Source organism: Chiloscyllium punctatum, chromosome 3 (assembly GCF_047496795.1).
Source record: "Chiloscyllium punctatum isolate Juve2018m chromosome 3, sChiPun1.3, whole genome shotgun sequence".
Lineage (NCBI taxonomy): Eukaryota > Metazoa > Chordata > Chondrichthyes > Orectolobiformes > Hemiscylliidae > Chiloscyllium > Chiloscyllium punctatum.
Window position 1 is genome coordinate 4,606,897 of NC_092741.1, and position 25,365 is coordinate 4,632,261.

At 50.4% G+C, this 25,365-nt stretch overlaps 1 pseudogene; it reads left to right on the plus strand.

Moving 5' to 3' along the window:
* Window positions 1-14,986, plus strand: part of LOC140453862 (MAM domain-containing glycosylphosphatidylinositol anchor protein 1-like) — a 90,741-nt pseudogene extending 75,755 nt beyond the window's left edge.
* The last annotated feature ends 10,379 nt before the right edge of the window (window positions 14,987-25,365 follow it).

Genomic DNA, 25,365 nt, shown 5'->3' on the forward strand with positions numbered 1-25,365 from the left:
GAGAGAGAGAGACAGGAGAGAGAGAGTGGGAGAGAGGAACAGGACAGAAAGACAGAGAGACAGGAGAGAGAAAGAGAGAGAAAGAGAGAGAGAGAATGATTGACAGGAGAGAGGGAGAGAGGGGCAGGACAGAGAGAGAGAGACAGAGAGAGACTCGGAGAAGTGGAACTGCTGCAGGCCAGTGGATTTGATGTCGATCTTTGAGAATCAAACAAACAATGTAGACATGGTAAGGAAGGAAGGAAGGTCAGTCACAGAAAACCAAGGAAGGGAGGCTGGCCGAGTGGCTCAGTGGTTAGCACGGCTGCCTCACAGCACCAGGGACCCCCGTTCGATTCCCGATTCAGTGTCTAGAGGAGGAAGTGCTGGGTGTCTTGAAACGGTTAAAGGTGGATAAATCCCCAGGAACTGATCAGGTGTACGCGAGAACTCTGTGGGAAGCTAGAGAAGTGATTGCTGGGCGTCTTGCTGAGGTATTTGTATCATTGATAGTGACAGGTGAGGTACCGGAAGACTGGAGGTTGGCTAACGTGGTGCCACTGTTTAAGAAGGGCGGTAAAGACAAGCCAGGGAACTACAGACCAGTGAGCCTGACCTCGGTGGTGGGCAAGTTGTTGGAGGGAATCCTGAGGGACAGGATGTACATGTATTTGGAAAGGCAAGGACTGATTAGGGATAGTCAACATGGCTTTGTGAGTGGGAAATCATGTCTCACAAACTTGATTGAGTATTTTGAAGAAGTAACAAAGGTGATTGATGAGGGCAGAGCGGTAGATGTGATCTATATGGACTTCAGTAAGGCGTTCGACAAGGTTCCCCATGGGAGACTGATTAGCAAGGTTAGATCTCACGGAATACAGGGAGAACTAGCCATTTGGATACAGAACTGGCTCAAAGGTAGAAGACAGAGGGTGGTGGTGGAGGGTTGTTTTTCAGACTGGAGACCTGTGACCAGTGGATTGCCACAAGGATCGGTGCTGGGCCCTCTACTTTTTGTCATTTACATAAATGATTTGGATGCGAGCATAAGAGGTACAGTTAGTGAGTTTGCAGATGACACCAAAATTGGAGGTGTAGTGGACAGTGAAGAGGGTTACCTCAGATTACAACAGGATCTGGACCAGATGGGCCAATGGGCTGAGAAGTGGCAGATGGAGTTTAATTCAGATAAATGTGAGGTGCTGCATTTTGGGAAAGCAAATCTTAGCAGGACTTATACACTTAATGGTAAGGTCCTAGGGAGTGTTGCTGAACAAAGAGACCTTGGAGTGCAGGTTCATAGCTCCTTGAAAGTGGAGTCACAGGTAGATAGGATAGTGAAGAAGGCGTTTGGTATGCTTTCCTTTATTGGTCAGCGTACTGAGTACAGGAGTTGGGAGGTCATGTTGCGGCTGTACAGGACATTGGTTAGGCCACTGTTGGAATATTGCATGCAGTTCCGGTCTCCTTCCTATCGGAAAGATGTTGCCAAACTTGAGAGTGTTCAGAAAAGATTTACAAGGATGTTGCCAGGGTTGGAGGATTTGAGCTGCAGGGAGAGGTTGAACAGGCTGGGGCTGTTTTCCCTGGAGCGTCGGAGGCTGAGGGGTGACCTTATAGAGGTTTACAAAATTATGAGGGGCATGGATAGGGTAAATAGACAAAGTCTTTTCCCTGGGGTCGGGGAGTCCAGAACTAGAGGGCATAGGTTTAGGGTGAGAGGGGAAAGATATAAAAGAGACCTCAGGGGCAACTTTTTCACCCAGAGGGTGGCACGTGTATGGAGTGAGCTGCCAGAGGATGTGGTGGAGGCTGGTACAATTACAGCATTTAAGAGGCATCTGGATGGGTATATGAATAGGAAGGATTTGGAGGGATATGGGCCGGGTGCTGGCAGGTGGGACTAGATTGGGTTGGGATAGCTGGTCGGCATGGACAGGTTAGACTGAAGGGTCTGTTTCCATGCTGTACATCTCTATGACTCTGTGACTGTCTGTGTGGAGTTTGCACGTTCTCCGCGTGTCTGCGTGGGTTTCCTCCGGGTGCTCCGGTTTCCACCCACAGTCCAAAGATGTGCAGGTCAGGGTGGGATTGGCCGTGTCTCTAGTGTTCAGGGGTGTGTAGGTTAGGGTGGGATTGGCCGTGTCTCTAGTGTTCAGGGGTGTGCAGTTCAGGGTGGGATTGGCCGTGTCCCTAGTGTTCAGGGCTGTGTAGGTTAGGGTGGGATTGGCCGTGTCCCTAGTGTTCAGGGGTGTGTAGGTTAGGGTGGGATTGGCCGTGTCCCTAGTGTTCAGGGGTGTGTAGGTTAGGGTGGGATTGGCCGTGTCCCTAGTGTTCAGGGGTGTGTAGGTTAGGGTGGGATTGGCCGTGTCCCTAAGGTTCAGGGGTGTGTAGGTTAGGGTGGGATTGGCCGTGCCCCTAGTGTTCAGGGGTGTGTAGGTTAGGGTGGGATTGGCCGTGTCCCTAGTGTTCAGGGGTGTGTAGGTTAGGGTGGGATTGGCCGTGTCTCTAGTGTTCAGGGGTGTGCAGGTCAGGGTGGGATTGGCCGTGTCCCTAGTGTTCAGGGGTGTGTAGGTTAGGGTGGGATTGGCCGTGTCCCTAGTGTTAAGGGATGTGTAGGTTAGGGTGGGATTGGCCGTGTCTCTAGTGTTCAGGGGTGTGCAGGTCAGGGTGGGATTGGCCGTGTCCCTAGTGTTCAGGGGTGTGTAGGTTAGGGTGGGATTGGCCGTGTCCCTAGTGTTCAGGGGTGTGTAGGTTAGGGTGGGATTGGCCGTGTCTCTAGTGTTCAGGGGTGTGTAGGTTAGGGTGGGATTGGCCGTGTCTCTAGTGTTCAGGGGTGTGTAGGTTAGGGTGGGATTGGCCGTGTCTCTAGTGTTCAGGGGTGTGTAGGTTAGGGTGGGATTGGCCGTGTCTCTAGTGTTCAGGGGTGTGTAGGTTAGGGTGGGATTGGCCGTGCCCCTGGTGTTCAGGGGTGTGTAGGTTAGGGTGGGATTGGCCGTGTCTCTAGTGTTCAGGGGTGTGCAGGTCAGGGTGGGATTGGCCGTGTCCCTAGTGTTCAGGGGTGTGTAGGTTAGGGTGGGATTGGCTGTGTCCCTAGTGTTCAGGGATGTGTAGGTTAGGGTGGGATTGGCCGTGTCTCTAGTGTTCAGGGGTGTGCAGGTTAGGGTGGGATTGGCCGTGTCCCTAGTGTTCAGGGGTGTGTAGGTTAGGGTGGGATTGGCCGTGTCCCTAGTGTTCAGGGGTGTGTAGGTTAGGGTGGGATTGGCCGTGTTCCTAGTGTTCAGGGGTGTGTAGGATAGGGTGGGATTGGCCGTGCCCCTATTGTTCAGGGGTGTGTAGGTTAGGGTGGGATTGGCCGTGCCCCTAGTGTTCAGGGGTGTGTAGGTTAGGGTGGGATTGGCCGTGTTCCTAGTGTTCAGGGCTGTGTAGGTTAGGGTGGGATTGGCCGTGTCCCTAGTGTTCAGGGGTGTGTAGGTTAGGGTGGGATTGGCCGTGTCCCTAGTGTTCAGGGGTGTGTAGGTTAGGGTGGGATTGGCCGTGTTCCTAGTGTTCAGGGGTGTGTAGGTTAGGGTGGGATTGGCCGTGTCCCTAGTGTTCAGGGGTGTGTAGGTTAGGGTGGGATTGGCCGTGTCCCTAGTGTTCAGGGGTGTGTAGGTTAGGGTGGGATTGGCCGTGTCCCTAGTGTTCAGGGGTGTGTAGGTTAGGGTGGGATTGGCCGTGTCCCTAGTGTTCAGGGGTGTGTAGGTTAGGGTGGGATTGGCCGTGTCCCTAGTGTTCAGGGGTGTGTAGGTTAGGGTGGGATTGGCCGTGTCCCTAGTGTTCAGGGGTGTGTAGGTTAGGGTGGGATTGGCCGTGTCCCTAGTGTTCAGGGGTGTGTAGGTTAGGGTGGGATTGGCCGTGTCCCTAGTGTTCAGGGGTGTGTAGGTAAGGGTGGGATTGGCCGTGTCCCTAGTGTTCAGGGGTGTGTAGGTTAGGGTGGGATTGGCCGTGTCCCTAGTGTTCAGGGGTGTGTAGGTTAGGGTGGGATTGGCCGTGTCCCTAGTGTTCTCGGGTGTGTACGTTAGGGTGGGATTGGCCGTGTCCCTAGTGTTCAGGGGTGTGTAGGTTAGGGTGGGATTGGCCGTGTCTCTAGTGTTCAGGGCTGTGTAGGTTAGGGTGGGATTGGCCGTGTCCCTAGTGTTCAGGGGTGTGTAGGTTAGGGTGGGATTGGCCGTGTCCCTAGTGTTCAGGGGTGTGTAGGTTAGGGTGGGATTGGCCGTGCCCTAGTGTTCAGGGGTGTGTAGGTCAGGGTGGGATTGGCCGTGTCCCTAGTGTTCAGGGGTGTGTAGGTTAGGGTGGGATTGGCCCTGTCCCTAGTGTTCAGGGGTGTGTAGGTCAGGGTGGGATTGGCCGTGTCTCTAGTGTTCAGGGGTGTGTAGGTTAGGGTGGGATGGGCCATGTCCCTAGTGTTCAGGGGTGTGTAGGTTAGGGTGGGATTGGCCGTGCCCCTAGTTCAGGGGTGTGTAGGTCAGGGTGGGATTGGCCGTGCCCCTAGTGTTCTGGGGTGTGTAGGTTAGGGTGGGATTGGCCATGTCCCTAGTGTTCAGGGGTGTGTAGGTTAGCGTGGGATTGGCCGTGCCCCTATTGTTCAGGGGTGTGTAGGTTAGGGTGGGATTGGCCGTGTCCCTAGTGTTCAGGGGTGTGTAGGTTAGGGTGGGATTGGCCGTGTCCCTAGTGTTCAGGGGTGTGTAGGTTAGGGTGGGATTGGCCGTGTCCCTAGTGTTCAGGGCTGTGTAGGTTAGGGTGGGATTGGCCGTGTCCCTAGTGTTCAGGGGTGTGTAGGTTAGGGTGGGATTGGCCGTGTCCCTAGTGTTCAGGGGTGTGTAGGTTAGGGTGGGATTGGCCGTGTCCCTAGTGTTCAGGGGTGTGTAGGTTAGGGTGGGATTGGCCGTGTCCCTAGTGTTCAGGGGTGTGTAGGTTAGGGTGGGATTGGCCGTGTCCCTAGTGTTCAGGGGTGTGTAGGTTAGGGTGGGATTGGCCGTGTCCCTAGTGTTCAGGGGTGTGTAGGTTAGGGTGGGATTGGCCGTGTCCCTAGTGTTCTCGGGTGTGTAGGTTAGGGTGGGATTGGCCGTGTCCCTAGTGTTCTGGGGTGTGTAGGTTAGGGTAGGATTGGCCGTGTCCCTAGTGTTCAGGGGTGTGTAGGTTAGGGTGGGATTGGCCGTGTCCCTAGTGTTCTGGGGTGTTTAGGTTAGGGTGGGATTGGCCATGTCCCTAGTGTTCAGGGGTGTGTAGGTTAGGGTGGGATTGGCCGTGCCCCTAGTGTTCAGGGGTGTGTAGGTTAGGGTGGATTGGCCGTGTCCCTAGTGTTCAGGGGTGTGTAGGTTAGGGTGGGATTGGCCGTGTCCCTAGTGTTCAGGGCTGTGTAGGTTAGGGTGGGATTGGCCGTGTCCCTAGTGTTCAGGGGTGTGTAGGTTAGGGTGGGATTGGCCGTGTCCCTAGTGTTCAGGGGTGTGTAGGTTAGGGTGGGATTGGCCGTGTCCCTAGTGTTCAGGGGTGTGTAGGTTAGGGTGGGATTGGCCGTGTCCCTAGTGTTCAGGGGTGTGTAGGTTAGGGTGGGATTGGCCGTGTCCCTAGTGTTCAGGGGTGTGTAGGTTAGGGTGGGATTGGCCGTGTCCCTAGTGTTCAGGGGTGTGTAGGTTAGGGTGGGATTGGCCGTGTCCCTAGTGTTCTCGGGTGTGTAGGTTAGGGTGGGATTGGCCGTGTCCCTAGTGTTCTGGGGTGTGTAGGTTAGGGTAGGATTGGCCGTGTCCCTAGTGTTCAGGGGTGTGTAGGTTAGGGTGGGATTGGCCGTGTCCCTAGTGTTCTGGGGTGTTTAGGTTAGGGTGGGATTGGCCATGTCCCTAGTGTTCAGGGGTGTGTAGGTTAGGGTGGGATTGGCCGTGCCCCTAGTGTTCAGGGGTGTGTAGGTTAGGGTGGATTGGCCGTGTCCCTAGTGTTCAGGGGTGTGTAGGTTAGGGTGGGATTGGCCGTGTCCCTAGTGTTCAGGGGTGTGTAGGTTAGGGTGGGATTGGCCGTGTCCCTAGTGTTCAGGGGTGTGTAGGTTAGGGTGGGATTGGCCGTGTCCCTAGTGTTCAGGGGTGTGTAGGTTAGGGTGGGATTGGCCGTGTCCCTAGTGTTCAGGGGTGTGTAGGTTAGGGTGGGATTGGCCGTGTCCCTAGTGTTCAGGGGTGTGTAGGTCAGGGTGGGATTGGCCGTGCCCCTAGTGTTCTGGGGTGTGTAGGTTAGGGTGGGATGGGCCATGTCCCTAGTGTTCAGGGGTGTGTAGGTTAGGGTGGGATTGGCCGTGCCCCTAGTTCAGGGGTGTGTAGGTCAGGGTGGGATTGGCCGTGCCCCTAGTGTTCTGGGGTGTGTAGGTTAGGGTGGGATTGGCCATGTCCCTAGTGTTCAGGGGTGTGTAGGTTAGGGTGGGATTGGCCGTGCCCCTAGTGTTCATGGGTGTGTAGGTTAGGGTGGATTGGCCGTGTCTCTAGTGTTCAGGGGTGTGTAGGTTAGGGTGGGATTGGCCGTGCCCCTAGTGTTCAGGGGTGTGTAGGTTAGGGTGGGATTGGCCGTGTCTCTAGTGTTCAGGGGTGTGTAGGTTAGGGTGGGATTGGCCGTGTCTCCAGTGTTCAGGGGTGTGCAGGTCAGGGTGGGATTGGCCGTGTCCCTAGTGTTCAGGGGTGTGTAGGTTAGGGTGGGATTGGCCGTGTCCCTAGTGTTCAGGGGTGTGTAGGTTAGGGTGGGATTGGCCGTGTCTCTAGTGTTCAGGGGTGTGTAGGTCAGGGTGGGATTGGGCGTGTCCCTAGTGTTCAGGGGTGTGTAGGATAGGGTGGGATTGGCCGTGTCCCTAGCGTTCAGGGGTGTGTAGGATAGGGTGGGATTGGACGTGCCCCTAGTGTTCAGGGGTGTGTAGGTTCGGGTGGGATTAGCCGTGCCCCTAGTGTTCAGGGGTGTGTAGGTTAGGGTGGGATTGGCCGTGTCCCTCGTGTTCAGGGGTGTGTAGGTTAGGGTGGGTTTGGTCGTATCCCTAGTGTTCAGGGGTGTGTAGGTTAGGGTGGGATTGGCCGTGCCCCTCGTGTTCAGGGGTGTGTAGGTTAGGGTGGGATTGGCCGTGTCCCTCGTGTTCAGGGGTGTGTAGGTTAGGGTGGGATTGGCCGTGTCCCTAGTGTTCGGGGGTGTGTAGGTTAGGGTGGATTGGCCGTGTCCCTAGTGTTCAGGGGTGTGTAGGTTAGGGTGGGATTGGCCGTGTCCCTAATGTTCAGGGGTGTGTAGGTTAGGGTGGGATTGGCCGTGTCCCTAGTGTTCAGGGGTGTGTCGGTTAGGTTGGGATTGGCCGTGTCCCTAGTGTTCAGGGGTGTGTAGGTCAGGATGGGATTGGCCGTGTCCCGAGTGTTCAGGGGTGTGTAGGTTAGGGTGGGATTGGCCGTGTCCCTAGTGTTCAGGGGTGTGTAGGTTAGGGTGGGATTGGCCGTGTCCCTAGTGTTCAGGGGTGTGTAGGTTAGGGTGGGATTGGCCGTGCCCCTAGTGTTCTGGGGTGTGTAGGTTACGGTGGGATTGGCCGTGTCCCTAGTGTTCAGGGGTGTGTAGGTTAGGGTGGGATTGGCCGTGTCCCAAGTGTTCAGGGGTGTGTAGGTTAGGGTGGGATTGGCCGTGTCCCTAGTGTTCAGGGGTGTGTAGGTTAGGGTGGGATTGGCCGTGTCCCTAGTGTTCAGGGGTGTGTAGGTTAGGGTGGGATTGGCCGTGTCCCTAGTGTTCAGGGGTGTGTAGTTTAGTGTGGGATTGGCCGTGTCCCTAGTGTTCAGGGGTGTGTAGGTTAGGGTGGGATTGGCCGTGTCCCGAGTGTTCAGGGGTGTGTAGTTTAGGGTGGATTGGCCGTGTCCCTAGTGTTCAGGGGTGTGTAGGTTAGGGTGGGATTGGCCGTGTCCCTAGTGTTCTGGGGTGTGTAGGTTAGGGTGGGATTGGCCGTGCCCCTAGTGTTCAGGGATGTGTCGGTTAGGGTGGGATTGGCCGTGCCCCTAGTGTTCAGGGATGTGTCGGTTAGGGTGGGATTGGCCGTGCCCGTAGTGTTCAGGGGTGTGTAGGTTGGGTGGGATTGGCCGTGTCCCTAGTGTTCAGGGGTGTGTAGGTTCGGGTGGGATTGGCCGTGTCCCTAGTGTTCAGGGGTGTGTAGGATAGGGTGGGATTGGACGTGCCCCTAGTGTTCAGGGGTGTGTAGGTTAGGGTAGGATTAGCCGTGCCCCTAGTGTTCAGGGGTGTGTAGGTTAGGGTGGGATTGGCCGTGTCCCTAGTGTTCAGGGGTGTGTAGGTTAGGGTGGGATTGGCCGTGTCCCTAGTGTTCAGGGGTGTGTAGGTTAGGGTGGGATTGGCCGTGTCCCTAGTGTTCAGGGGTGTGTAGGTCAGGATGGGATTGGCCGTGTCCCTAGTGTTCAGGGGTGTGTAGGTTAGGGTGGGATTGGCCGTGTCCCTCGTGTTCAGGGGTGTGTAGGTTAGGGTGGGATTGGTCGTATCCCTCGTGTTCAGGGGTGTGTAGGTTAGGGTGGGATTGGCCGTGCCCCTAGTGTTCAGGGGTGTGTAGGTTAGGGTGGGATTGGCCGTGTCCCTCGTGTTCAGGGGTGTGTAGGTTAGGGTGGGATTGGTCGTATCCCTCGTGTTCAGGGGTGTGTAGGTTAGGGTGGGATTGGCCGTGCCCCTAGTGTTCAGGGGTGTGTTGGTTAGGGTGGATTGGCCGTGTCCCTAGTGTTCAGGGGTGTGTAGGTTAGGGTGGATTGGCCGTGTCCCTAGTGTTCAGGGGTGTGTAGGTTAGGGTGGGATTGGCCGTGCCCCTAGTGTTCAGGGGTGTGTAGGTTAGGGTGGATTGGCCATGTCCCTAGGGTTCAGGAGTGTGTAGGTTAGGGTGGGATTGGCCGTGTCCCTAGTGTTCAGGGGTGTGTAGGTTAGGGTGGGATTGGCCGTGTCCCTAGTGTTCAGGGGTGTGTAGGTTAGGGTGGATTGGCCGTGTCCCTAGTGTTCAGGGGTGTGTAGGTTCGGGTGGATTGGCCGTGCCCCTAGTGTTCAGGGGTGTGTAGGTTAGGGTGGATTGGCCGTGTCCCTAGTGTTCAGGGGTATGTAGGTTAGGGTGGGATTGGCCATGTCCCTAGTGTTCAGGGGTGTGTAGGTTAGGGTGGGATTGGCCGTGTCCCTAGTGTTCAGGGGTGTGTCGGTTCGGGTGGATTGTCCGTGTCCCTAGTGTTCAGGGGTGTGTCGGTTAGGGTGGGATTGGCCGTGTCCCTAGGGTTCAGGGGTGTGTAGGTTAGGGTGGGATTGGCCGTGCCCCTAGTGTTCAGGGGTGTGTCGGTTAGGGTGGGATTGGCCGTGTCCCTAAGGTTCAGGGGTGTGTAGGTTAGGGTGGATTGGCCGTGTCCCTAGTGTTCAGGGGTGTGTAGGTTAGGGTGGGATTGGCCGTGTCCCTAGGGTTCAGGGGTGTGTAGGTTAGGGTGGGATTGGCCGTGTCCCTAGTGTTCAGGGGTGTGTAGGTTAGGGTGGGATTGGCCGTGTCATGCGTGCATGAGTGTGTGTGTGTGTGGTGTGTGTGTTTGTGAGGGTGTGTGAGTGTGTGTGTGTGTGTGAGTGTCTGTGTGATTGCGTGAGGGTGTGAGTGTGTGTGAGGTGTGAAGGTGAGTGTGTGTGGGGTGTGAGCGTATGTGAGTGTGAGGGTGTGCCGGTGTGTTTGTGTGTGTGAGGGTGTGAGTGAGAGTGTGTGGGGTGTGAGGGTGAGGGTGTCAATGTGTGAGGGTGTGGGTGTGAGGGTGTGAGGGTGTGAGTGTGAGTACGTGAGGGTGTGAGTGTGTGTGGGGTGTGACGGTGGGAGTGTGAGGGTGTGAGTGAGTGTATGAGGGTGTGTGAGTGTGTGAGGGTGTATGTGAGGCTGTGGGTGTGAGGGTGTGGGTGTGTGTGAGGATGTGTGTGGGGTGTGAGTGTGAGTGTGTGGTGTGTGTATGAGTGTGTGTGTGAGTGTGTGTGGGGGGGTGTGTGAGCGTGTGTGCGGGGTACGTGAGTGTGTGTGGTGTGCGTGAGTGTGTGTGTGAGTGTGTGTGGTGTGAGTGTGTGTGAGTGTGTGTGTGTGAGTGGGGGTGAGTGTGTGGTGGGTGTGAGTGTGTGTGGGGTGTGAGGGTGTGAGTGCGTGAGGGTGTGAGTGTGTGAGGGTGTGTGTGTGAGGGTGTGTGTGAGGGTGTGAATGTGGGGGGTGAGTGAGAGTGTGTGGGTGTGAGTGTGTGTGGGGTGTGAGGGTGAGGGTGTCAATGTGTGAGGGTGTGAGTGTGTGTGGGGTGTGAGGGTGAGGGTGTGAGTGTGTGGGGTGTGTGTGTGTGAGGGTGTGAGTGTGAGTGTGTGAGGCTGTGTGTGTGAGTGTGAGTGAGTGTATGTGGGTGTGTGAGTGTGTGAGGGTGTGTGTGAGGCTGTGGGTGTGAGGGTGTGTGTGCGAGGGTGTGTGTGGTGTGTGTGTATGGTGTGTGTTTGAGGGTGTGTGTGAGGGTGTGTGTTGGGTGTGAGTGTGTGGTGTGTGTATGAGTGTGTGTGTGAGTGTGGGTGTGTGGTGTGTGAGTGTGTGGTGTGTGGGTGGTGTGTGGTGTGTGTGGTGTGGTGTGTGGTGTGTGGGTGTGTGAGTGTTTGGCGTGTGTGTGTGTGTGGTGTGTGGGTGTGTGGTGTGTGACTGTGTGGTGTATGGTGTGTGTGATGTGTGAGTGTGTGTGTGGTGTGTGAGTGTGTGGTGTGTGGTGTGTTGTGTGGTGTGTGGTGTGTATGTGGTGTGAGTGTGTGTGTGGTGTGTGAGTGTGTGGTGTGTGTGGTTTGTGGTGTGAGTGTGTGTGGTGTGTGTGGTGTGTGGTGTGTGTGGTGTGTTGTGTGGTGTGTGGTGTGTATGTGGTGTGTGTGGTGTGTGTGGTGTGTGGTGTGTGTGTGGTGTGTGGTGTGTGAGTGTGTGTGGTGTGTGGTGTGTGAGTGTGTGGTGTGTGAGTGTGTGTGGTGTGTGTGTGGTATGTGTGGTGTGTGAGTGTGTGTGGTGTGTGTGTGGTGTGTGTGGTGTGTGGTGAATGAGTGTGTGGTGTGTGTGTGGTGTGTGTGGTGTGTGAGTGTGTGTGGTGTGTGGTGAGTGAGTGTGTGTGGTGTGTGTGGTGTGTGAGTGTGTGAGTGTGTGTGGTGTGTGGTGTGTGTGTGGTGTGTGAGTGTGTGGTGTGTGTGTGGTATGTGTGGTATGTGTGGTGTGTGAGTGTGTGTGGTGTGTGTGTGGTATGTGTGTGGTGTGTGGTGTGTGAGTGTGTGTGGTGTGTGAGTGTGTGGAGTGTGTGTGGTGTGTGGTGTGTGAGTGTGTGTGAGTGTGTGGTATGTGTGGTGTGTGTGTGGTGTGTGTGGTATGTGTGTGGTGTGTGTGTGGTATGTGTGGTGTGTGAGCGTGTGTGGTGTGTGTGTGGTATGTGTGTGGTGTGTGAGTGTGTGTGGTGTGTGAGTGTGTGGTATGTGTGGTGTGTGGTGTGGTATGTGTGGTATGTGTGGTGTGTGTGTGGTGTGTGGTGTGTGTGTGGTGTGTGAGTGTGTGTGGTGTGTGTGTGGTATGTGTGTGGTGTGTGGTGTGTGAGTGTGTGTGGTGTGTGAGTGTGTGGAGTGTGTGTGGTGTGTGGTGTGTGAGTGTGTGTGGTGTGTGAGTGTGTGGTGTGTGGTGTGTGTGTGGTGTGTGGTGTGTGTGGTGTGTGTGGTATGTGTGGTATGTGTGGTGTATGGTGTGTGAGTGTGTGTGTTGTGTGGTGTGTGTGTGTGGTGTGTGTGGTGTGTGGTGTGTGTGTGGTGTGTGTGGTGTGTGAGTGTGTGTGTGGTGTGTGTGGTGTGTGAGTGTGTGTGGTGTGTGAGTGTGTGTGGTGTGTGGTGTGTGTGTGGTGTGTGGTGTGTGTGTGGTGTGTGGTGTGTGTGTGGTGTGTGTGTGTGTGGTGTGTGTGTGGTGTGTGGTGTGTGTGGTGTGTGAGTGTGTGTGGTGTATGAGTGTGTGTGGTGTGTGGTGTGTGTGTGTGTGGTGTGTGTGTGGTGTGTGTGGTGTGTGGTGTGTGAATGTGTGGTGTGTGTGTGGTGTGTGGTATGTGTGTGGTGTGTGTGGTATGTGTGGTGTGTGAGTGTGTGTGGTGTGTGTGTGGTATGTGTGTGGTGTGTGAGTGTGTGTGGTGTGTGAGTGTGTGGTATGTGTGGTGTGTGTGTGGTGTGTGGTGTGGTGTGTGGTGTGTGAGTGTGTGTGGTGTGTGTGTGTGTGGTATGTGTGGTGTGTGTGTGGTGTGTGGTGTGTGTGGTGTGTGGTGTGTGAGTGTGTGTGGTGTGTGGTATGTGTGTGGCGTGTGGTGTGTGAGTGTGTGTGGTGTGTGTGGTGTGTGTGTGGTGTGTGTGTGGTGTGTGGTGTGTGTGTGTGTGTGGTGTGTGTGTGGTATGTGTGTGGTGTGTGGTGTGTGAGTGTGTGTGGTGTGTGAGTGTGTGTGGTGTGTGTGTGGTATGTGTGTGGTGTGTGGTGTGTGAGTGTGTGTGGTGTGTGAGTGTGTGTGGTGTGTGTGTGGGTGTGATGTGTGAGTGTGTGTGTGGTGTGTGAGTGTGTGGTGTGTGGTGTGTTGTGTGGTGTGTGGTGTGTATGTGGTGTGAGTGTGTGTGTGGTGTGTGAGTGTGTGGTGTGTGTGGTGTGTGGTGTGAGTGTGTGTGGTGTGTGTGGTGTGTGGTGTGTGTGGTGTGTGGTGTGTGTGGTGTGTTGTGTGGTGTGTGGTGTGTATGTGGTGTGTGTGGTGTGTGTGGTGTGTGGTGTGTGAGTGTGTGTGGTGTGTGGTGTGTGTGGTGTGTGGTGTGTGAGTGTGTGGTGTGTGAGTATGTGTGGTGTGTGTGTGGTATGTGTGGTGTGTGAGTGTGTGTGGTGTGTGGTGTGTGTGTGGTGTGTGTGGTGTGTGGTGAATGAGTGTGTGGTGTGTGTGGTGTGTGAGTGTGTGTGGTGTGTGGTGTGTGTGTGGTGAGTGAGTGTGTGGTGTGTGTGTGGTGTGTGTGGTGTGTGGTGTGTGAGTGTGTGAGTGTGTGTGGTGTGTGGTGTGTGTGTGGTGTGTGTGGTGTGTGGTGTGTGTGTGGTATGTGTGTGGTGTGTGTGTGGTATGTGTGTGGTGTGTGGTATGTGTGTGGTGTGTGAGTGTGTGTGGTGTGAGTGTGTGGTATGTGTGGTGTGTGTGTGGTGTGTGGTGTGTGAGTGTGTGTGGTGTGTGTGTGTGGTATGTGTGGTGTGTGTGTGGTGTGTGGTGTGTGTGTGGTGTGTGAGTGTGTGTGGTGTGTGAGTGTGTGGAGTGTGTGTGGTGTGTGGTGTGTGAGTGTGTGTGGTGTGTGAGTGTGTGGTGTGTGTGGTGTGTGAGTGTGTGGTGTGTGGTGTGTGTGTGGTGTGTGGTGTGTGTGGTGTGTGAGTGTGTGTGTTGTGTGGTGTGTGTGTGGTGTGTGTGTGGTGTGTGGTGTGTGTGTGGTGTGTGTGTGGTGTGTGGTGTGTGTGTGGTGTGTGTGGTGTGTGAGTGTGTGTGGTGTGTGGTGTGTGAGTGTGTGTGGTGTGTGGTGTGTGGTGTGTGTGTGGTGTGGTGTGTGTGTGGTGTGTGTGTGGTGTGTGTGTGGTGTGTGTGTGTGTGTGGTGTGTGTGTGGTGTGTGGTGTGTGTGGTGTGTGAGTGTGTGTGGTGTGTGGTGTGTGTGTGGTGTGTGTGAGTGTGTGGTGTGTGGTGTGTGAGTGTGTGTGGTGTGTGGTGTGTGTGTGGTGTGTGTGTGGTATGTGTGGTGTGTGAGTGTGTGTGGTGTGTGTGTGGTATGTGTGTGGTGTGTGAGTGTGTGTGGTGTGTGAGTGGTGTAGTGAGTGTGTGTGTGGTGTGTGTGGTGTGTGGTGTGTGTGTGGTGTGTGGTATGTGTGGTGTGTGTGGTGTGTGAGTGTGTGAGTGTGTGTGGTGTGTGTGGTGTGTGGTGTGTGTGTGGTGTGTGGTGTGTGTGTGGTATGTGTGTGGTGTGTGGTGTGTGTGTGGTGTGTGAGTGTGTGTGGTGTGTGAGTGTGTGTGGTGTGTGTGTGGTATGTGTGTGGTGTGTGAGTGTGTGTGGTGTGTGAGTGTGTGTGGTGTGTGTGTGGTATGTGTGTGGTGTGTGGTGTGTGAGTGTGTGTGGTGTGTGGTGTGTGTGTGTGTGAGTGTGTGTGGTGTGTGGTGTGGTGTGGTGTGTATGAGTGTGTGTGTGTGTGGGTGAGTGTGTGGGTGTGTGTATGAGTGTGTGGGTGAGTGTGTGTGGTGTGTATGAGTGTGTGTGGTGTGTGGTGTGTGTGTGGTATGTGGTGTGTGAGGGTGTGTGGTGTGTGGTGTGGTGTGGTGTGTATGAGTGTGTGTGTGTGGGTGAGTGTGTGGGTGTGTGTATGAGTGTGTGGGTGAGTGTGTGTGGTGTGTATGAGTGTGTGGGTGTGTGAGTGTGTGTGGTGTGTGAGTGTGTGTGGTGTGTGTGTGTGGTGTGTGGTGTGTGAGTGTGTGTGGTGTGTGGTGTGTGTGTGTATGAGTGTGTGTGGTGTGTGGTGTGGTGTGGTGTGTATGAGTGTGTGTGTGTGTGGGTGAGTGTGTGGGTGTGTGTATGAGTGTGTGGGTGAGTGTGTGTGGTGTGTATGAGTGTGTGGGTGTGTGAGCTGGGTGCCTACACTGACAGTGGGTCTGTGTCTGTCCCCCAGCTCCCCCCGTGCTCTCTCTGTCTGTCGCTGACGTATTGGTGGTGGACCCAGGAGCTGATGTAGAGATTGAGTGTCGTGTTGATGTGGGGGACCCTGTTCCCATTGTCTGGTGGACACACTCTCCAGGGCCGATGCCAACCAATGCCAGGACTGAAGGAGGCAAACTGTGGATCCGAGAGATCGGCACCCCACAGGCTGGATATTACAACTGCTCTGCTCGAAACGGTGTCGGCAACGAGGCCAAGAAATCGGTGGAAATCCGAGTGAGGGGTAAGTGAGAGAGTTATCCCACTCTCACACACACCAGGAACCGACTAACAGGATTACCGACTTACAACAAACACCCAGAGAGTGAAGACAGAGCCAGTCCCCAATTCCATCACACTGTTGTCCCCATCACACTGTTAATCCCCATCAGACTGTTAATCCCCATCACACTGTTAATCCCCGTCACTCTGTTAAACTCCATCACACTGTTAATCCTCATCACTCCGTTAATCCCCGTCACTCTGTTAATCTCCATCACACTGTTAATCCCCGTCACTCTGTTAATCCCCATCACTCTGTTAATATCCATCACTCTGTTAATCCCCGTCACTCTGTTAATCCCCATCACTCTGTTAATCTCCATCACACTGTTAATCCCCGTCACTCTGTTAATCCCCGTCACTCTGTTAATCCCCATCACACTGTTAATCCCCATCACACTGTTAATCCCCATCACTCTGTTAATCCCCATCACACTGTTAATCCCCGTCACTCTGTTAATCCCCATCAGACTGTTAATCCCCATCACACTGTTAATCCCCGTCACTCTGTTAATCCCCATCAGACTGTTAATCCCCATCACACTGTTAATCCCCGTCACTCTGTTAATCCCCATCAGACTGTTAATCCCCATCACTCTGTTAATCTCCATCACACTGTTAATCCCCATCACACTGTTAATCCCCGTCACTCTGTTAATCTCCATCAGACTGTTAATCCCCATCACACTGTTAATCCCCGTCACTCTGTTAATCCCCATCAGACTGTTAATCCCCATCACACTGTTAATCCCCGTCACTCTGTTAATCTCCATCACACTGTTAATCCCCATCACACTGTTAATCTCCATCACACTGTTAATCCCCATCACACTGTTAATCCCCATCACACTGTTAATCCTCATCACACTGTTAATCTCCATCACACTGTTAATCCCCATCACTCTGTTAATCCCCATCAGACTGTTAATCCCCATCACTCTGTTAATCCCCATCACTCTGTTAATCTCCATCACACTGTTGTCCCCATCACACTGTTAATCCCCATCACACTGTTAATCTCCATCACACTGTTAATCCCCGTCACTCTGTTAATCCCCGTCACACTGTTAATCCCCGTCACTCTGTTAATCCCCATCACACTGTTAATCCCCATCACACTGTTAATCTCCATCACACTGTTAATCCCCGTCACTCTGTTAATCTCCATCACACTGTTAATCCCCGTCACTCTGTTAATCCCCATCACACTGTTAACCCCGTCACTCTGTTAATCCCCGTCACTCTGTTAATCCCCGTCACTCTGTTAATCCCCATCACACTGTTATCCCCATCACACTGTTAATCCCCATCACTCTGTTAATCCCCATCAGACTGTTAATCCCCATCACACTGTTAATCCCCATCACTCTGTTAATCCACATCACTCTGTTAATCCCCATCACACTGTTATCCCCATCACACTGTTAATCCCCATCACACTGTTACTCCCCATCACTCTGTTAATCCCCATCACTCTGTTAATCCCCATCACTCTGTTAATCCCCGTCACTCTGTTAATCCCCATCACACTGTTAATCCCCATCACTCTGTTAATCCCCATCACACTGTAAATCCCCATCACACTGTTAATCCCCATCACACTGTTAATCTCCATCACACTGTTAATCCCCGTCAATCTGTTAATCCCCATCACACTGTTAATCTCCATCACACTGTTAATCTCCATCACTCTGTTAATCCCCATCACGCTGTTAATCCCCGTCACTCTGTTAATCCCCATCACACTGTTAATCTCCATCACACTGTTAATCCCCATCACGCTGTTAATCCCCATCACTCTGTTAATCCCCATCACGCTGTTAATCCCCGTCACTCTGTTAATCCCCATCACACTGTTAATCTCCATCACTCTGTTAATCCCCATCACACTGTTAATCTCCATCACACTGTTAATCCACGTCACTCTGTTAATTCCCATCACACTGTTAATCTCCATCACACTGTTAATCCCCATCACTCTGTTAATCCCCATCACACTGTTATCCCCATCACACTGTTAATCCCCGTCACTCTGTTAATCCCCATCACACTGTTAATCTCCATCACTCTGTTAATCCCCATCACACTGTTAATCTCCATCACACTGTTAATCCACGTCACTCTGTTAATCCCCATCACACTGTTAATCCCCATCACACTGTTAATATCCATCACTCTGTTAATCCCCATCCCACTGTTATCCCCATCTCAATGTTAATCCCCATCTCAATGTTAATCCCCATCACTCTGTTAATCCCCATCACTCTGTTAATCTCCATCACTCTGTTAATCCCCATCACTCTGTTAATCCCCATCACACTGTTAATCCACATCACACTGTTAATCCACATCACACTGTTAATCCCCGTCACACTGTTAATCCCCGTCACTCTGTTAATCCCCATCACACTGTTAATCCCCATCACTCTGTTAATCCCCGTCACACTGTTAATCCCCATCACTCTGTTAATCTCCATCACTCTGTTAATCCCCATCACTCTGTTAATCCCCATCACACTGTTAATCCCCGTCACTCTGTTAAACCCCATCACACTGTTAATCCCCATCACACTGTTGTCCCCATCACACTGTTAATCCCCATCACTCTGTTAATCCCCTTCACTCTGTTAATCCCCATCACTCTGTTAATCCCCGTCACTCTGTTAATCCCCATCACACTGTTAATCCCCATCACACTGTTGTCCCCATCACTCTGTTAATCCCCTTCACTCTGTTAATCCCCATCACACTGTTAATACCCGTCACTCTGTTAATCCCCATCACACTGTTAATCTCCGTCACACTGTTAATCCCCGTCACACTGTTAATCCCCGTCACTCTGTTAATCCCCATCACACTGTTAATCCCCATCACACTGTTAATCTCCATCACACTGTTAATCTCCATCACTCTGTTAATCCCCATCACTCTGTTAATCCCCATCACACTGTTAATCCCCATCACTCTGTTAATCCCCGTCACTCTGTTAATCTCCATCACTCTGTTAATCCCCATCACTCTGTTAATCTCCATCACACTGTTAATCCCCATCACTCTGTTAATCCCCGTCACTCTGTTAATCTCCATCACACTGTTAATCCTCATCACTCTGTTAATCCCCATCACTCTGTTAATCCCCATCACTCTGTTAATCCCCATCACACTGTTAATCCCCGTCACACTGTTAATCCCCGTCACTCTGTTAATCTCCATCACACTGTTAATCCTCATCACTCTGTTAATCCCCATCACTCTGTTAATCCCCATCACTCTGTTAATCCCCATCACACTGTTAATCCCCATCACACTGTTAATCTCCATCACACTGTTAATCTCCATCACACTGTTAATCCCCATCACACTGTTAATCCCCGTCACACTGTTAATCTCCATCACTCTGTTAATCCCCATCACACTGTTAATCCCCATCACACTGTTAATCTCCATCACACTGTTAATCTCCATCACACTGTTAATCCCCATCACACTGTTAATCCCCGTCACACTGTTAATCTCCATCACTCTGTTAATCCCCATCACTCTGTTAATCTCCATCACTCTGTTAATCCCCATCACTCTGTTAATCTCCATCACACTGTTAATCCCCATCACTCTGTTAATCCCCGTCACACTGTTAATCCCCATCACTCTGTTAATCCCCATCACACTGTTAATCTCCATCACACTGTTAATCCCCGTCACTCTGTTAATCCCCATCACACTGTTAATCCTCATCACACTGTTAATCCCCGTCACTCTGTTAATCTCCATCACTCTGTTAATCCCCATCACACTGTTAATCCCCGTCACTCTGTTAATCCCCATCACTCTGTTAATCCTCATCACACTGTTAATCCCCGTCACTCTGTTAATCTCCATCACTCTGTTAATCCCCATCACACTGTTAATCCTCATCACACTGTTAATCCCCATCACACTGTTAATCCCCGTCACTCTGTTAATCTCCATCACTCTGTTAATCCCCATCACTCTGTTAATCTCCATCACACTGTTAATCCCCATCACACTGTTAATCCCCATCACTCTGTTAATCCCCATCACACTGTTAATCCCCGTCACTCTGTTAATCTCCATCACTCTGTTAATCCCCATCACACTGTTAATCTCCGTCACACTGTTAATCCCCGTCACACTGTTAATCCCCGTCACTCTGTTAATCCCCATCACTCTGTTAATCCCCGTCACACTGTTAATCCCCATCACTCTGTTAATCCCCATCACACTGTAAATCCCCATCACTCTGTTAATCTCCATCACTCTGTTAATCCCCATCACACTGTTAATCCCCATCACTCTGTTAATCCCCGTCACACTGTTAATCCCCATCACTCTGTTAATCCCCATCACACTGTTAATCTCCATCACACTGTTAATCCCCATCACTCTGTTAATCCCCGTCACACTGTTAATCCCCATCACTCTGTTAATCTCCATCACACTGTTAATCCCCATCACACTGTTAATCCCCATCACTCTGTTAATCTCCATCACTCTGTTAATCCCCATCACACTGTTAATCCCCATCACTCTGTTAATCCCCATCACACTGTTAATCCCCATCACTCTGTTAATCTCCATCACACTGTTAATCCCCATCACACTGTTAATCCCCATCACTCTGTTAATCTCCATCACACTGTTAATCCCCATCACACTGTTAATCCCCATCACTCTGTTAATCTCCATCACACTGTTAATCTCCGTCACACTGTTAATCTCCATCACTCTGTTAATCCCCATCACACTGTTAATCCCCATCACTCTGTTAATCCCCATCACACTGTTAATCCTCATCACTCTGTTAATCTCCATCACTCTGTTAATATCCATCACACTGTTAATCCCCATCACTCTGTTAATCCCCATCACACTGTTAATCTCCATCACTCTGTTAATCTCCATCACACTGTTAATCCCCATCACACTGTTAATCCCCATCACTCTGTTAATCCCCATCACACTGTTAATCCCCATCACACTGTTAATCCCCATCACTCTGTTAATCCCCATCACACTGTTAATCTCCATCACTCTGTTAATCCCCGTCACACTGTTAATCTCCATCACTCTGTTAATCCCCGTCACACTGTTAATCCCCATCACACTGTTAATCTCCATCACTCTGTTAATCCCCGTCACACTGTTAATCCCCATCACACTGTTAATCTCCATCACTCTGTTAATCCCCGTCACACTGTTAATCCCCATCACACTGTTAATCCCCATCACTCTGTTAATCTCCATCACACTGTTAATCTCCATCACACTGTTAATCCCCATCACTCTGTTAATCTCCATCACACTGTTAATCTCCATCACTCTGTTAATCTCCATCACACTGTTAATCTCCATCACTCTGTTAATATCCATCACACTGTTAATCCCCATCACTCTGTTAATCCCCATCACTCTGTTAATCTCCATCACACTGTTAATCCCCATCACTCTGTTAATCTCCATCACACTGTTAATCTCCATCACTCTGTTAATATCCATCACACTGTTAATCCCCATCACTCTGTTAATCCCCATCACTCTGTTAATCTCCATCACTCTGTTAATCTCCATCACACTGTTAATCTCCATCACACTGTTAATCTCCATCACTCTGTTAATCTCCATCACACTGTTAATCTCCATCACACTGTTAATCTCCATCACACTGTTAATCCCCATCACTCTGTTAATCTCCATCACACTGTTAATCTCCATCACTCTGTTAATCCCCATCACACTGTTAATCTCCATCACACTGTTAATCCCCATCACTCTGTTAATCTCCATCACACTGTTAATCTCCATCACTCTGTTAATCTCCATCACACTGTTAATCTCCATCACTCTGTTAATATCCATCACACTGTTAATCCCCATCACTCTGTTAATCCCCATCACTCTGTTAATCTCCATCACTCTGTTAATCTCCATCACACTGTTAATCTCCATCACTCTGTTAATATCCATCACACTGTTAATCCCCATCACACTGTTAATCCCCATCACACTGTTAATCCCCATCACTCTGTTAATCCCCATCACTCTGTTAATCCCCATCACACTGTTAATCCCCATCACACTGTTAATCCCCATCACTCTGTTAATCCCCATCACGCTGTTAATCCCCATGACTCTGTTAATCTCCATCACTCTGTTAATCTCCATCACACTGTTAATCTCCATCACTCTGTTAATCTCCATCACTCTGTTAATCTCCATCACTCTGTTAATATCCATCACACTGTTAATCCCCATCACTCTGTTAATCTCCATCACTCTGTTAATATCCATCACACTGTTAATCCCCATCACTCTGTTAATCTCCATCACTCTGTTAATCCCCATCACTCTGTTAATCCCCATCTCACTGTTAATCCCCATCACTCTGTTAATCCCCATCACGCTGTTAATCCCCATGACTCTGTTAATCTCCATCACTCTGTTAATCTCCATCACTCTGTTAATCCCCATCACTCTGTTAATCCCCATCACACTGTTAATCCCCATCACACTGTTAATCCCCATCACACTGTTAATCCCCATGACTCTGTTAATCTCCATCACTCTGTTAATCCTCATCACACTGTTAATCCCCATCACACTGTTAATCTCCATCACACTGTTAATCCCCATCACTCTGTTAATCTCCATCACACTGTTAATCTCCATCACTCTGTTAATCCCCATCACTCTGTTAATCCCCATCACACTGTTAATCCCCATCACTCTGTTAATCCCCATCACACTGTTAATCCCCATCACACTGTTAATCTCCATCACACTGTTAATCCCCATCACTCTGTTAATCCCCATCACACTGTTAATCCCCATCACTCTGTTAATCCCCATCACTCTGTTAATCTCCATCACACTGTTAATCCCCGTCACTCTGTTAATCCCCATCACTCTGTTAATCTCCATCACACTGTTAATCTCCATCACTCTGTTAATCCCCATCACTCTGTTAATCCCCATCACACTGTTAATCCCCATCACTCTGTTAATCCCCGTCACTCTGTTAATCTCCATCACTCTGTTAATCCCCATCACTCTGTTAATCCCCATCACACTGTTAATCCCCATCACTCTGTTAATCCCCATCACTCTGTTAATCTCCATCACACTGTTAATCCCCGTCACTCTGTTAATCTCCATCACTCTGTTAATCCCCATCACTCTGTTAATCTCCATCACACTGTTAATCCCCATCACTCTGTTAATCCCCATCACTCTGTTAATCCCCATCACACTGTTAATCCCCGTCACTCTGTTAATCTCGATCACTCTGTTAATCTCCATCACTCTGTTAATCCCCATCACTCTGTTAATCCCCATCACACTGTTAATCCCCATCACACTGTAAATCCCCATCACTCTGTTAATCCCCATCACACTGTTAATCCCCATCACACTGTTAATCTCCGTCACACTGTTAATCCCCGTCACTCTGTTAATCTCCATCACTCTGTTAATCTCCATCACACTGTTAATCCCCATCACTCTGTTAATCCCCATCACACTGTTAATCTCCATCACTCTGTTAATCTCCATCACACTGTTAATCCCCGTCACTCTGTTAATCCCCGTCACTCTGTTAATCCCCATCACTCTGTTAATCTCCATCACTCTGTTAATCTCCATCACCCTGTTAATCTCCATCACTCTGTTAATCTCCATCACACTGTTAATCTCCATCACACTGTTAATCCCCATCACACTGTTAATCCCCGTCACTCTGTTAATCCCCATCACACTGTTAATCCACATCACACTGTTAATCCCCGTCACTCTGTTAATCCCCGTCACTCTGTTAATCCCCATCACACTGTTAATCCACATCACACTGTTAATCCCCAATCACTCTGTTAATCTCCATCACTCTGTTAATCCCCGTCACTCTGTTAATCCCCATCACACTGTTAATCCACATCACACTGTTAATCCCCATCACTCTGTTAATCTCCATCACACTGTTAATCCCCATCACTCTGTTAATCCCCGTCACACTGTTAATCTCCATCACTCTGTTAATCCCCATCACTCTGTTAATCCCCATCACACTGTTAATCTCCATCACTCTGTTAATCTCCATCACACTGTTAATCCCCGTCACTCTGTTAATCCCCGTCACTCTGTTAATCCCCATCACTCTGTTAATCTCCATCACTCTGTTAATCTCCATCACCCTGTTAATCTCCATCACTCTGTTAATCTCCATCACACTGTTAATCTCCATCACACTGTTAATCCCCATCACACTGTTAATCCCCGTCACTCTGTTAATCCCCATCACACTGTTAATCCACATCACACTGTTAATCCCCGTCACTCTGTTAATCCCCGTCACTCTGTTAATCCCCATCACACTGTTAATCCACATCACACTGTTAATCCCCAATCACTCTGTTAATCTCCATCACTCTGTTAATCCCCGTCACTCTGTTAATCCCCATCACACTGTTAATCCACATCACTCTGTTAATCTCCATCACACTGTTAATCCCCATCACTCTGTTAATCTCCATCACACTGTTAATCCCCATCACTCTGTTAATCCCCGTCACACTGTTAATCTCCATCACTCTGTTAATCCCCGTCACTCTGTTAATCCCCATCACACTGTTAATCCACATCACTCTGTTAATCTCCATCACACTGTTAATCCACATCACTCTGTTAATCTCCATCACACTGTTAATCCCCATCACTCTGTTAATCCCCGTCACACTGTTAATCCCCATCACTCTGTTAATCCCCGTCACACTGTTAATCCCCATCACTCTGTTAATCCCCGTCACTCTGTTAATCCCCATCACACTGTTAATCCCCATCACTCTGTTAATCTCCATCACACTGTTAATCCCCATCACTCTGTTAATCCCCGTCACACTGTTAATCTCCATCACTCTGTTAATCCCCGTCACTCTGTTAATCCCCATCACACTGTTAATCCCCATCACACTGTTAATACCCGTCACTCTGTTAATCCCCATCACACTGTTAATCTCCATCACACTGTTAATCCCCGTCACTCTGTTAATCTCCATCACTCTGTTAATCTCCATCACACTGTTAATCCTCATCACACTGTTAATCTCCATGACACTGTTAATCCCCATCACTCTGTTAATCCCCATCACACTGTTAATCTCCATCACTCTGTTAATCTCCATCACTCTGTTAATCTCCATCACACTGTTAATCCCCATCACACTGTTAATCCTCATCACTCTGTTAATCTCCATCACACTGTTAATCTCCATCACACTGTTAATCTCCATCACACTGTTAATCCCCATCACACTGTTAATCCTCATCACTCTGTTAATCTCCATCACTCTGTTAATCTCCATCACTCTGTTAATCTCCATCACACTGTTAATCCCCATCACACTGTTAATCTCCATCACTCTGTTAATCTCCATCACTCTGTTAATCTCCATCACACTGTTAATCCCCATCACACTGTTAATCCTCATCACACTGTTAATCTCCATCACTCTGTTAATCTCCATCACTCTGTTAATCTCCATCACACTGTTAATCTCCATCACACTGTTAATCCCCATCACTCTGTTAATCCCCGTCACACTGTTAATCCCCATCACACTGTTAATCCCCATCACACTGTTAATCCCCATCACTCTGTTAATCCCCATCACACTGTTAATCTCCATCACTCTGTTAATCTCCATCACTCTGTTAATCTCCATCACTCTGTTAATCTCCATCACACTGTTAATCTCCATCACACTGTTAATCCCCATCACTCTGTTAATCCCCGTCACACTGTTAATCCCCATCACACTGTTAATCCCCATCACACTGTTAATCCCCATCACTCTGTTAATCTCCATCACACTGTTAATCCCCATCACACTGTTAATCCCCATCACACTGTTAATCCCCATCACACTGTTAATCCCCATCACACTGTTAATCCCCGTCACACTGTTAATCCCCATCACACTGTTAATCCCCATCACACTGTTAATCCCCATCACTCTGTTAATCTCCATCACACTGTTAATCCCCATCACACTGTTAATCCCCATCACACTGTTAATCCCCATCACTCTGTTAATCCCCATCACACTGTTAATCCCCATCACACTGTTAATCCCCATCACACTGTTAATCCCCATCACACTGTTAATCTCCATCACACTGTTAATCCCCATCACTCTGTTAATCCCCATCACTCTGTTAATCCCCATCACACTGTTAATCTCCATCACACTGTTAATCCCCATCACACTGTTAATCTCCATCACACTGTTAATCCCCATCACACTGTTAATCCCCATCACACTGTTAATCTCCATCACTCT